Source organism: Salvia splendens, chromosome 14, assembly GCF_004379255.2.
Source record: "Salvia splendens isolate huo1 chromosome 14, SspV2, whole genome shotgun sequence".
In the NCBI taxonomy this organism is placed as follows: Eukaryota; Viridiplantae; Streptophyta; class Magnoliopsida; order Lamiales; family Lamiaceae; genus Salvia; species Salvia splendens.
In genome coordinates, this window is record NC_056045.1 from 10,251,329 (window position 1) to 10,262,872 (window position 11,544).

The following is an 11,544-nucleotide window of genomic DNA, read 5'->3' on the forward strand; positions in this document are numbered from 1 at the left end:
AATTTAACATTAGTTGGCATTAGTTGGGACCGTTAGATCTTCAGAATGAATGACCGAGATTGAAAAGAACAATAGAACAAAATATGGAAATATATATGGATGTATTATACATATGGATGTATTCATTTCTTTTTCCCATAATTTCTCCTTTCTCCTTCTAAATCTCATGCGTTTATTTACTCAAATCCTATGGCCTAACTTATTTGCTGAAATCATTAAATTTAATCCATATTAAAACCGTAAAGGGCAATAGAGAGAATCCACAATATGGTTGTTAAGGAAATTTCCATGATTTACTCCGTTAAAAATCTTTGCGGTTTTTTTTCCAATCTCACGCTCCAGAATTCTCTCTCTCCCTACTCCTTCTCTTCACGCTTTCGCTCGTCCGTTACCGGCGTTGCTTTGGTCGACGCATGCTCAGTTTTATAAATGTCTGCTGTCGGCGTTGTGGCAGTCATCGTTCTCTCGATAATGGAAGAAGGTAATTTTTCACTTTCCGTTCTTGTTTACGTATCGAAGATGTTAAATTCAATCCACATCAGTTACAGTATTCGTTCGTTGTAGAGTAGGCAATTCGTGTTTTGTGTCGTCGTGTCTCACTATGTTTATTTTGAAACATGATTTCCATGTTTTGATAAGGTGGGGTTTAGGTTTTCTTCGTTACCCTAGGAATGCCCCAATTCCGGGGGCTAGGGTTGTAGTATATTGTGTGAAACATAAACTCTACGAAGGACCGCGAGTATGATGCATTCCTTTAGGTCTTAGTTTTCGTCGTGGCTAGGTTAGTAGTTTAAATCGCTTCAAATAATGCACCAAATATGAATATGTAATGGATGTTATTGCCTATATAATGCATGATATGTAAACGACAATGATTAGGTTTAATGAGCCGGTCGTCGTATCTCACTATGTTTATATGGAAACATGATTTCCAGGTTTTGATATGGTGGGGTTTAGGTTTTCTTGATTCCCCTAGGGTTGCCGATTTCCGGGGGCTAGGGTTGTAGTATATTGGGTGAAACACAATCTGTACGAAGGACCGCGAGTATGACACATGTAATGTACGTATTATATTATGTAATGGTTGTTTTAGGATCTATAATGCATGATTTGTTATCTGTAATGTACATTTTTTCTGACCAGTTTTATTTACATTTGGTCGTGTATGATAGATAGACGCACGTTTCGTCTTTTCCCCAAGGGTTTAAGAATCCTTGGGGTAGGGTGTAGTATGTACTAAGTTAAGCAAACCGTCGCCAAAGTACACGAGTATCAGTCATTCATTTAGGGTTTATAAATCATATCCGCTAGGTAGTAGTTTTTAACTAATACACATAATGTACATATTATATTATATAATGGTCATTTTAGGTTCTGTAATGCACGATTTGTGATCTATAATGTTCATTTTTACTGACCAGTTTAATTTAAGTTTTGTCATGTTTGATTGTTTGGCGCACGTTTCTTGTTTTCCGACAGGGTTTAACAATCCTTGGGTCTAGGGTGTAGTATGTACTAATTGACAAAATCATTACCAAATTCCACGAGTTTCAGTTAATAAACGAGGGTTTAGATATCATCGCGGCTAGGGAGTAGTTTTGACTGATGTACATAATGTACATATTATACTAAATAATGGTTGTTTTAGGTTCAGTAATGGTCGAGACATGAGCTGTAATGTATATGTTTGCTGAGCCGTTTTTATTTTCATTTTTGTACAGTTGTGGTTGTACCTGATTGTTCTCCTGAGTTGAAGTCTGTCGTCGGTCAGAAATTCCAATCCCTATAGATTGACGACGTTACAACCTCGTATTATGTTGTATGCAATTGGGAAGGCAAGGCGAAGTCAAACGAGGATGACCAATTGAATGCACGAGTTTCACTCATTCATCTAGGGTTCAGATATCATCTCGGCTAGGGAGTAGTTTTTACCGATACTCATAATGTACATATATTATTCTGTAATGGCTTTTTATTTTCAGTAATGCACGATTTATGATTGGAAAGCCTTGAGAGGGGCGCGAATTCGGACCAAGTTATATTGAAGATAACCAACCCATTGGATCAGTTAGCAAATGTCGTTGCCACTTGATCGATTCGAACTCGCTCTCGCTCGTTTCCTACCAATGTAATTTGTAAACTCCCAATTTTGCACTACTTTAACAGTAAAGCGGCAAGTTCGGGGTCGATCCCACAGAGAAGTTGGTGTGTCGAGTGTGTGAGTAGTGAACAGGGGGATTGGCTCCTGCCACGCTTTAACTTGGGAGTTTTTAACTACTGTTTTTACTCTAGACAGAATTAAATTTTGCTAACTTGATCAAATGAACTTTAACTACTGGGTCAAGTGAATTGCTGGTGACAGCGGAAACGTAAATGCGCGGATTAAAATAAACAACTTCAATTAAAATTAAACTAAGTACAGCGTAAATTCAAAACTAAGCTAATACTTCGGAAAATAAGAAAGCAAGTAAAACCGAGAAGAATCTCGGCGGGAAATTTAAGAATACGCCGACAGATAACAAGTATTCTGCAGCGCTTCTTTGATTGCCCTTTCTAACTACGCATTACTTTATCTAAGCTAAGCTATTCTAGAGAACTGAACTAAGCTAAACTAGACGGAAAGTAAAGGATCGGTTTTTCTTTCATGTGGTGGCACATCCTCTATTTATAAGCTCGACTCGGCCTCCAGCTGGATAACGATCTTGACAGAGAATATTCACTCATGTTGAGAATGAGCGACTCATGGATTGCTACGTGCTCTTCTTCTAGAATCGACGACGCTTTTCAGTAACAAATTCGTGACTCAGCTCCGTCCTATCGTCTCATGTATCAGCACATGTCCCCTTCTAGAACGTTGTCCTTGAAAACAGATTGTTGCGCACCATCCAGCTCATAGCCTCGCATGTCCTTCTTCTGATACCCAGTGGTCCCCTCCTTAACTGCTTGACTACTCCCATTCATCAACTTCCCCGATTTTTGGCCTTTTATTGCCTTTTGTATTTGTTTGATCAGTTCGGCCTTGCTGTCTTGGTCAAGCGACATTTCTACACAATTAACACTTGCTTTGCGCGATAAACCGATCAAGTAGTACACATTTTACCCTTAAACCGATGCATGAAATGAGCCTTATCAATGATCTGTAATGTAAATGTTTGCTGAGCACGTTTCATGTATTACCCAAGGGTTTAGCAATCCTTGGGGCTAGGGTGTAGTTTGTATTAAGTTACAAAACCGCCGCCAAAGTCCACGTGTTTCATTCATTCATCTAGGGTTTATATATCATCTCGGGTAGGGAAGTAGTTTTTAGTGATACCCATAATGTACATATATTACTCTATAATGGGTTTTTTAATTTCTATAATGGACCATTTATGATATATAATGTAAATGTTGGATGAGATGTTTTTTTGGTGATTTTATACAGGGGTGATTGTACCTATGTACACAAGTAGTCAATTAATGCATAATACTTGGTAAATAATATAAAATACTTGATAAATAGTGTACAAAAGCAATGAAATAATGCACAAAGAAATATGACTTTCACCCATTCACCTATGTACACAACGGTCAAATAATGCATAATGTTTGATACATAATGTATACTACTAGTTTAATAATGTACAGATTCGTCTTCATCCATCTGCTTTCTCATTATTTATCTGGGATTTTTTTCACTTCATTGTTCCTGAATCTCAGCTGCTTCGCCACTGTCCAACATACAACATCAGAACATTATTTAAATGGGAAGCTATCAATATTGTGTCACATTTTCATTAAATAATGCACCATTCACCCATTTACACAAGCAGTCAATTAATGCATAATACTTGGTAAATAATGTATAATACTTGACAAATAGTGTACAGAAGCAATGGAATAATGCACAAAGAAATATGACTTTCACTCATTCACCTATGTACACAGCAGTCAAATAATGCATAATATTCGATACATAATGTATATTACTAGCTTAATAATGTACATATTCAATCAAATAATGCACTAAGGAATATTATACAAGCAGATTTGGGAGTTCTAGTTTTCACCCATTCACTCATGTACACAACAGTCACATAATGCCTTATACTTGATAAATAATGTATAATACTTGATAACTAGTGTACAAAAGCAATCAAATAATGCACAAAGGAATATGACTTTCACCATTCACTTATGTACACAAGCAGTCCCATAATGCCTAATAAATGGTAAATAATGTAAACTACTAGCTACATAATGTACAGATTCAGTCAAATAATGCACATAGGTATATTGCATTCAACATTTCACCCACATCACTCAGCAAGCATTTAAATAATGCCAAATACTTGACAAATAATGTAAACTACTACATAAATAATGAAAAAAACAAGATATATAATGCATAGAAATAGTAACTTAATGTAAAGATTCAATCAAGTAATGAACATACAAATATTGTATTCACTCTTTCACCTTTGTACAACAACAGTCACATTATGCAAAAACCAATATATATACAATGTACATTTACCAATTTGCCCACATAATGCACGAAATGGCCCTAATAATGCACATACGGCATCATAAGTAGGCTTCTAAACCAGATCGTCCAACCATCAAGTCTAACGGTTCCAATTAAGAAGGAACTTAAATCTAAGGGGGGAAAAGGAGAATGACACTACTATATATACATATATATATATATATATATATATATATATATATATATATATAATATAGATATATATATGTATATATATATATAATATAGATATATATTATATATATATATGTATACATATATATTCATCCCTTAGATCCTTTATTCTTCTTAATATGGGCCGTTAGATCTCATTCATCAACGGTCCAGATGATCTGCATTATTACACTATGATGGTGCATTATTAGTCGGTGTGAATTATTACACTATAATGGTGCATTATTAGTCGGTGTGCATTATTCGACTGAAAATCTGCATTATTAAATGACACGTGGCACCAATCTAACCGTCGGATGACAAAATCGTGGGGCTGAGATTAAAAAGAACAAAGAACAAAAGATACAAAAAGGAAATGAATACATCCCTATATATATATGTATACATATATATATAGGGTCATGATCTATGGCAAACACCTCTTAACCATATAACTAGAGAACAAATAATAGCCACAAGATCAAAAAAATAAAGGGCTAGTATTAATTTTTGAATTTAATGAGATATTAGTTCCCTCAATCACAAATTTACTCCACAATAATAAGGCGGGGGTATAATGGTCATTGCACATCCAAAATTAGATTACATCATTGGCATTTGAAAAAGAAACCGTTTTCTTCTCTTCTCATTCTCTTCCTTCTTCTGCAAAATAGTTCTCAGCTCTCCTACCGTCGATTCGTCCGATTGAAGAGGAATTCGATTGGAAATTATCAATATTTTCGCGATTCAAGTGACTCTCTTTCCCCGACGAAGGAATCTGCATCGGTGTCTCCAATCATCACTCTTCCAGCGGCCAACAACACCGCCACCGTCAACAAGGCGGCGGCGGCGCTCCGGAAGGAGCTCATCGCGGTGATCAAGGAGAAGAAGGAGGCGATGGCCAAGGGCGGGCCGCTCTACGACATCTAGTCGCACATGATCGTGGCATTTGACCCCGAGCGGGAACACACAGATCTATGATATGATTTAGCCTGCATTTCCCAATTTATCTTCTGTTTTTCTTAGTTTTGATTTCCTTTAATTAGGGAATTAACATTAGGTGATAAGCTATTGTTGCAATTTTTATGATGGGATGTAGTGTAGTATTTGAATTTTGTGAGATTTTAGCTATGCATTTCAGATGTAGCCCCTTTCTGTTTCTTCTTGCTCTGATCTAATTATAATATCAATGTTGAATTGTCCCAAAAATAATCATGCTAAGAGTGAAGAGTGAAGTAAAATCATGCTAAGAGTGATGTGTTTTGTAAACAAGAGTGAAATAAAATCATGCTAAGAGTGATGTGTTTTGTAAACAAGAGTTAAGTAAAATCTGAGTAAGAGTGATGTGTTTTGTGAATAAGAGTGAAGTAAAATCTGAGTAAGAGTGATGTGTTTTGTAAACAAGAGTGAAGTAAAATCTGAGTAAGAGTGATGTGTTTTTGTGAACAAGAGTGAAGTAAAATCTGAGTAAGAGTGATGTGTTTTGTGAACAAGAGTGAAGTAAAACCTGAGTAAGAGTGATGTGTTTTGTGAACAAGAGTGAAGTAAAACCTGAGTAAGAGTGATGTGTTTTGTGAACAAGAGTGAAGTAAAATCTGAGTAAGAGTGATGTGTTTTGTGAACAAGAGTGAAGTAAAACCTGAGTAATAGTGATGTGTTTTGTGAACAAGAGTGAAGTAAAACCTGAGTAAGAGTGATGTGTTTTGTGAACAAGAGTGAAGTAAAATCCGAATAAGAGTGAAGTGCTTTGTGAACAAGGGTGAAGTAAAATCCGAATAAGAGTGAAGTGTTTTGTGAACAAGAGTGAATGTTTTGTGAACAAGAGTGAAGTAAAATCCGAATAAGAGTGATGTGTTTTGTGAACAAGAGTGAAGTAAAATCAGAATAAGAGTGATGTGTTTTGTGAACAAGAGTGAAGTAAGATCAGAATAAGAGTGATGTGTGTTTGTGAACAAGAGTGAAGTAAAATCAGAATAAGAGTGAAGTGTTTTGTGAACAAGAGTGAAGTAAAGTCATAATAAGAGTGATGTGTTTTGTAAACAAGAGTGAAGTAAAATCATAATAAGAGTGATGTGTTTTGTAAACAAGAGTGAAGTAAAATTATAATAAGAGTGATGTGTTTTGTTCTTTCCAAAGCACCCTTAAAATTTAATTTCAATCTTAAACAAATTCTCATCATTTGAAATTTCGAATCCAGATGTAATTGGCACACTTTTTCCATCAAGTAATTTATCTAAAAGTATGTACTCTTTTCGACAATATATAAGTTGGAAAATTGTTCAAATAGACGGTTTTTGACAAATAAAAACCTTGAAATATTGCATATGTCGTGATACAAGTAATACAAATCATAGTTATAATTAAATAATTTCTAAAGTATCATATAGAACAATGGATTACATATTACAGTATTAAAGTAAAATCTGAAGACTTGCTTCATAATCGCCATCTTCCTCCTAATCTCCATCACCGTCATGGCCCTTTTCTTCGTGACGGAGACCCCTCAAGCTGCGACGGAGCCAGATCCAGCGAAGAAAGGGCAAATCCTGGTGTTTGGGGAATTATTCGGTGCGCTGAAGGAGCTGCCAAGGCCGATGTGGATCGTGATGCTGGTGACCGCTGAAGGAAACCGCTTAATTGATTTAATTCTCATAATGTAATTTACAAAAATACCTTTAGTCTATTTTATATAATTAATATAAATAATATTTGTTCCATTAAGATGTGTGGCTGAGATTTGTAGTGTATAACTAATCTTAAGTGTATAACTAGAGAACAAATCTCAGCCACACATCTTAATGGAACAAATATTATTTATATTAATTATACAAAATAGGCCAAGGGTATTTTTGGAAATTATATTATGAAATTTAAATATGGCGGTTTTCATTCTCTTCTTCCAAATCTGCGATCCTTTCTTTCTCCTTCCAAATCTGCGATCAAGCTTCAGACCAAATGGAAATTGCTATTCCATTGCTGTAATGCACAGCATCATCCACCACCGCCTCCCACTCTCTCTCCCCACCGCCGCCGCGGCAGCAAAGCTCGTGCCTTCTCTCAGCATCTCCACCTCTTCCTTCACGCAGACCTTCGCCGGCCAAGTCGGGGAGCTCGAGCTCGGGGAATTTGGAGAGGTTAGGGTTCCGCGGTGGCGGCGATGGCTTTGGCGACGACGTCTCCGGCAAGGAGATCTTGCGGCCAAATCTTCGAATGGAGCTTGCTCTTAGGAGATCTTGCTCGGTTGTTCGTCTGATTGGAATTGTATTTTTGGGGCAAGATTCATCAGACAGTGTCCAAGTTTGGAAATTTTCAGAAAACGTGTCTGATGTTGTTGGTGGTGTTCGAAGCCCTTTTGGCCTCTCAGGTGGATCCTGAAAATTTTAAAATTCATGCATGGAGAGATGTTTATTATCATGACTTCTTCACAACCCTCCCTAGAATGAGTGCATAGATACATTACCATGGGCATTTGGCATTGGAGTAAAGGATGATCAAAAGCAGGTTGTTGATGAGTCAATACACAATCGAAGATATCACCATCTAGACTCTGTAAAAAGCAAAGAAAAAATTAATCAGACAGAAATAATGTCTACAAAACACATCACTCTTAGCATGATTTTACTTCATTCTTGTTAACAAAACACATCACTCTTAGCATGATTTTACTTCACTCTTGTTTACAAAACACATCACTCTTAACATGATTTTACTTTACTCTTATTCTGATTTTACTTCACTATTGTTTACAAAACACATCACACTTAGTATGATTTTACTTCACTCTTGTTTACAAAACACATCACTCTTATTTTGTTTTTACTTCACAATTGTTTACAAAACACATCACTCTTATTCTGATTTTACTTCACTCTTGTTTACAAAACACATCACTCTTATTCAGATTTTACTTCACTGTTGTTTACAAAACACATCACTATTATTCTGATTTTACTTCACTCTTGTTTACAAAACACATCACTCGTAGCATGATTTTACTTCACTCTTGTTTACAAAACACATCACTCTTAGCATGATTTTACTTCACTCATGTTTACAAAACACATCACTCTTAGCATGATTTTACTTTACTCTTGTTTACAAAACACGTCACTCTTATTCTAATTTTACTTCACTCTTGTTTACAAAACACATCACTCGTAGCATGATTTTACTTCACTCTTGTTTACAAAACACATCACTCTTAGCATGATTTTACTTCACTCTTGTTTACAAAACACATCACTCTTAGCATGATCTGAGCTTTTCTATAGCTCTTAGCATGATCTGAGCTTTTCTATAGCTTTCCACCCACGCTTCCTTATTACAGATTTCATTTTCTCCTCTCTCTATTTCTATCTCGCCATCCTTCATTTGACTTGCACAAATATTGCAAATACACAAAGCTTCCATCGTTTCACACACACACTTGGATTAGTTACGCCTGTTTGTTTGTAGCTATTTTTTTCGCCCACAAACACGCACTGTGGAGTGAAATGTTGGATCTGAACGTTGACTCGGTGGCCGCTGCTGATTCGGTGGCGTCCACGACGATGATGACCTCCGCCAACAATAATGCAGCCACCGACGAGGCCGATTGCAGCAGCTGGACTCGCGAGAAATCGGCCTCCACGCTCAATTTCGCAATCCTGAACAACGACGTGATCGAGATCGAGGATGACCCCGACAATGACGCCGGGAACGAGCTGCAGCTCTTTCCGATCGCCAATTCGCCGTCGCCGGCGATGGTTAGGGCGAAGTATTGGCTGAATCTGTCTGTGCCGGAGGTCGACGAGATCCATTTCAGAGTTTCAGTGAACTCTTTGTCAAGCATGTTAGCTTTCATTAATCATTTTCTTGTTATGCCACCTGCAGTTATGGCTCCACCAATTGAAATTCCAAGCAAATCTCCTGACGTCCAGAAGGCCTGGAATTGAGCGACCGACGCTATTTCAATTTTGTATGTGAAGTGACAATTATATCCCTGCCTTGTTAATGTGGAGTAAATTTGTGATTGAGAGAACTAATTTCTCCTTAAATTAGAAAATTATATGTATTAATACTAGCCCTTGATTTTCTTGATCTTGTGGCTATGATTTGTTCTCTAGTTAATTGGTTAAGGGGTGTTTGCCATAGATCACTACCCTATATATATATATATATATAGAGTCCATTTATTCACAAATCCATAGATCACTACCCTATATATATATATATATATATATATATATATATATATATATATAGAGTCCATATATAGAGTCCATTTATTCACAAATCCATTCTTAAAGTCCATATATATATAGGATTGTATTCAAATCCTTTTCACCTTATATATCCTTTCTCCTTTTTAATCTCATCCATGGATTTCAATGCATCTAATGGCTTAAATTTTAAACTGAAATTATCAAAAAAATATAATTTTCAACGCTTGGGGGTGAAATAGGGATTAACCAAATTTGTTAGTTATGGAATTGTCCATGAATTACTCCTTTTAGGCTGCATGCAGTTTCTACAAATGATTTCTTCCCAATTTCTCGCTGATTTCTTTCTCCAGCACGCCGCTTTTAATTTTGATAATTTCAGTTCGAGAAATTGGCAGTTCACGATTATAGATCGTAGATTGTGCATGCCGGTGCTTTGTGAATCAAACGCAGACAATTGTAGATTGTGCACGATTGGTCGATAATCAATGGAAGAAGGTTATTCACCCGCTTCTCGCTCATGTTTAGTGGTTTCGACGATTTCATTTTGTAATTGAATATCAGTCGTAATACATAATCAGTGTAGAGCTTCGAGATCGTTTTTCTTGTTGGTGTGCGTCTGTTCTCAGTCGCATTACATAATCTGTGTATATCAGCAAAATAATGAATTAAACATAGGCATATAATGCACAGATTATACAAGGTAATGTACAAACAAATAATGAAGAGATTAAACCAAGTAATGCACATCAACATATTCCATGTACTCTGCAACAATAAAAACCACCAGTTACATGATGCATACACCAGGATATGCTTATGCATATAAATATTCATATAATGTGCGGAACCATTACAATAATGAACACACGAATATTGCATTAATGTTTACAACAATGACCACTAAAATACAAATAATGACTACATAAGTTAAAATAATGCACACATTTATGTTCTAAGTCTAAATAATGTTGTCCAAATACACGAGCTGCAGTAATTCATCTGGGATTGCACATTCATAGTGCGTAGGTTTTTTTTTACTGATTTGCATAATGTACATATTATATAGTATAATGCGCAGTTTAGTTTCTGTAATGCATTATTTGTGATATGTAATGAACATTTATACTGTCCCGTTTAATTTAAGTTGTTCCGTGTTTCGATGTTTGGTTCACGTTTCTTGTTTTCCCTAAGGGTTTAACAAGCCTAGGGGCTAGGGTGTAGTATGTTCTAATTCAAACAAACGTTGTCCAAATACACGAGCTACAGTAATTCGTCTGGGGTTGCACATGCATAGCGAGTAGGCATTTTTTAAAACAGATATACATAATGTACATATTGTGTAGTATAATGCGTAGTTTTAGTTTCTGTAATGCATTATTTGTGATATGTAATGAACATTTATCCTGCTCCGTTTAACTTAAGTTGTGCCGTGTTTCGATGTTTGGTTCACGTTTCTTGTTTTCCCTAAGGGTTTAACAAGCCTAGGGGCTAGGGTGTAGTATGTTCTAAGTCTAACAAACGTTGTCCAAATACACGAGCTACAGTAATTCGTCTGGGGTTGCACATGCATAGCGAGTAGGCATTTTTTAAAACAGATATACATAATGTACATATTGTGTAGTATAATGCGTAGTTTTAGTTTCTGTAATGCATTATTTG